Genomic DNA, 3,141 nt, shown 5'->3' with positions numbered 1-3,141 from the left:
TTTTTCACGCATAAAGAAGGTCTGAAGGTTATTTACTTTTAAAAAAATGGTTTTTTGTTTTTTTCCTTTATAACCTGTTACTTTATTCTTGATGTTTTGGTACGGTTTTTTTCCTTGCCACAGTTTCATGTATTGTTGTTGTGGTACCCTTGGCTGCTGCTGGTAGTTAGTTGTATTTGAGCCCTCTGTAAAGGGTTGTGGCTCTGGAGCTGCAAGATGCAAGTTCAGCATAAAGCCAGTTATTTTTTGTCTTTTTTTTTTTTTGATTACTCTCCCAAAAATGGACACCAGAGTTGTCACATGAGGTTGAATGGATGGAGTGATATTACTCCTAGGGAGTTTGGGTGGGTTCACTGTGACCTGATTAGATTTAGCTATCACCATCTGCTCAGAGCCTCTTTTATCTCTGGTCATTTATGGTGAGCCATTAAACATTTCATGTTAAGGAAACACATTCTTGATTCAGTTAAAAATAGTTACCAAATTGTATACAGATGTTTAGATAACCAAAAGGACATAGAGTAATTCCTTGTCCTTTACAGGTCACATGCACACCCCCAAGGAAGGGGGAATTTGGGCAGGTGGAGCTGAGGAAGTTTTGATGTTTTGAGAGGTCAGTTGCTGTCAGCTGGCAGGGTAGAAACTAATTCTACAGCCTTTTGGTACGATTTTTGACATCCCACCATGGCTTTCCATTCACCCTGTGGGTAAGTGCTTTTCTGCTAACCTGTACTTCCTTATACTGCTTAATGGAAGAGTTATTTATTTACAGTAGCAAGGAATTAATAATTGCTATGGCAAACTTCACCCCTCTTTTCTAAGGAATTATTTTAGCATGGTTCCAATGGGTTATTCAATCTCATTAATTTATTTTTATAAGTGTTAAAAGATTCAAAACAATTATTGCAATATAATGATATGAATGAAAATGTAAATTTAACCTGAAGCATTTATCAATAAATCGATGTATTTTTGTAAACTTTTATACCTACAGAATGTGCATACTTTTTAAACTATAAATTTAAATTCTAAATAAAATTTGAATTAAGAACAAAATCTATCTGTGCCTAGCTCGTGATTATTTAAACCTGTCTAAGCAGATGTCATCCATTTGCACTGTCTGCACACATGTCTTTATGGAATTAATTCATTTAGCTTTTCAGATATTTTGTTCTGTTGTCATGTCTAGAGTGACCCAGTGTTTGAGTTAGATAATTAGAAACTCCATTAGCACTCTTTGAAAGATGTGTGCGTTTAAATTTATTTATTAATCTTTCATTGCCTGAAATAATCCAGATGATGTACAGTGGTTACCTCTTGACTGCATATGAGCATTTTGTCCAGGAGGGCCCTGTAACTTGGGGCAGCAGTGGACTTCTCTATCAATTTTATTATTACAACAGCGGAAATTAGTGACTTGATAAATTGTATTCACATTAATATCATGAAGTAATAAAAATACATTCATATATTATACTACTCAAGCATTTCCTGGTAATTTAGTTATAACAACTTGTAAAACACGTTTTGTATCTTAGAAATCCTCCTTTAATGAGACATTTCCCAAGGGATATTTTTGTCATGTTATCCCTTTTATATGTATTCTTACATATACTGTTATCTTTCATATAGTTAGCTCTATAATCTGGACAAGCTGCATTCTTTTTGTGATTGTTACAGATTCTTAAGGAACAGGGTTACTGTGGGAATTACTGTAATCTAGGAACACTAAACTGGGAGATTAAAACCAAAAGCAGTAGTTAACTTTTTTACACAAAAGGGCAGCCTCTGACTGTGTGTGGTTGCAAGGCAGAGCTCCTCCAAACCCTGTGGCCAGAGCCAGGAGCCTCCTTTGCTGTGCTGACCTGTGCTGTTGTCAGCTTGGTGGGACTCCTTTGGCATTGAGAGCAGCTCCTGTTCACCAGGCACTGGAAGAGGTTAACTGCAGAGGGCAGAGCCTGCAGTGGAGTTCAGAGAGCAAATTGTCCTTGGAGTCTGTGGACTTCCTTCAGGCGTGACCTCTGCTTCCCAGGTAAAGAAAATGGGTGCAGGTTCTTTTCCAGAGGCAGTTCCAAGGTTTGCACCAAAATCCATACAGATGGTTTTACCCACGCAGAAGCCACTGATGGCGGTGTGCAGGGCTGGGTCACTACCAAGAGCTGTAGTTTGCAGTCCCCAGGGAAAAGCAGAAATGTTAAGGTAGGTCTGTGCCAGTCTTTGCTGCCAAGTGTTAGGGATATGATACACTCAGGTGGATTTAGGAGTGGACTAGGCCCATCTGTAGAGTTTTAATCCTTTCCTGCTTGTTTAAATAGGATTTTCAACATTCCAAACACTGCTGGTGCTGTGTGGCTGCTTCACCTTTCACTTCTCCCCCTCCCCCTTTTTTTTTTTTTTTCTTTCCTAAAGTGCTTATTACAGGAGCATGCAAGAAGTGGTGGGGATGGTGTGGAATTGGCATGACCTCAGGTTGGCTTAAGCCACTGAAGACCTACATGCTCAGAAGCTTCAGGTTTTTACGTCTGTCTTTCCCAAATGTGTAACCTATATGTATGTTTGTTAATGCACCAGACAAGAAATGGATCTGCAGCTATTCAGACATGTTGTAAAAATAGAGGGAAACATCCCCAACAGATACACAGGATTTTTACAGAATAAATCTATACATCTGATTAGGCAGAGACACGTGGTATTTGTGCTGTCAGATCTTAACCCCTTCACCTTCATCCCCATCCCAAGGAATAGGATGGGGGTACTGGGATTCTTGACAGTAATTTCGACATAGGAAGCTGTTGTCTCATATTCTGGAGTTAACACCAGCTGAAAGGTGGTTGTTTTGGGTGCGGGGGGACTGATATTGCACTGTCATGTAACTATGATAAGTTTGCTTTAAAATGTCAACCTACATAATGAATTTACTCTTTTCATTCTGCTTGTCTGTTAGAACCAAGCAGGAAAGCCAGTTGTGTCTCAACATCTTCAGTCATCTTAATGTCAGTATTGGAACAGCCCAACATGAAATGATGGAAAGCTGACCCTACAGGTATTTGAACACCTAAAATTGTATTAGACAGATAAAAAGGATCCTGGGAGGATGTATAATCTCATGTCTCCTGTGTTACTTGGGAACAGAGATGAGGA

This window comes from Sylvia atricapilla, chromosome 9 (genome assembly GCF_009819655.1).
Source record: "Sylvia atricapilla isolate bSylAtr1 chromosome 9, bSylAtr1.pri, whole genome shotgun sequence".
Classification (NCBI taxonomy): Eukaryota; Metazoa; Chordata; class Aves; order Passeriformes; family Sylviidae; genus Sylvia; species Sylvia atricapilla.
The sequence above is the reverse complement of the archived record's forward strand: the minus strand, read 5'-3'. Positions refer to the sequence as shown.